Source organism: Etheostoma spectabile, chromosome 9, assembly GCF_008692095.1.
Source record: "Etheostoma spectabile isolate EspeVRDwgs_2016 chromosome 9, UIUC_Espe_1.0, whole genome shotgun sequence".
NCBI classification, from domain to species: domain Eukaryota; kingdom Metazoa; phylum Chordata; class Actinopteri; order Perciformes; family Percidae; genus Etheostoma; species Etheostoma spectabile.
In genome coordinates, this window is record NC_045741.1 from 21,386,347 (window position 1) to 21,386,563 (window position 217).

Sequence of the window (217 nt, forward strand, 5' to 3'; positions counted from 1 at the left end):
CAGCCTGTAAAACCAGGTAAAGACAACACTTACCATATTACGATATTACAATATATCCAAAATCTAAGACGATATCTAGTCTCATATTGCGATATCGATACAAATCAACATATTGCCCTGCCCTACTTTCAATTACTTTACATTTTGACAAATTGAAACCAATTACAAGTATGCCAAATCAAGTATTAGCAGTTTCTGTTTGCAATGTACTCATGGA

The 217-nt window shown here is 33.2% G+C and overlaps 1 protein-coding gene across 2 annotated transcripts in view; it reads right to left on the reverse strand.

Annotated features, from left to right (window-relative positions):
* Window positions 1-217, reverse strand: part of insrb (insulin receptor b) — a 91,564-nt gene that overhangs the window by 64,238 nt on the left and 27,109 nt on the right. The window lies entirely within an intron of this gene.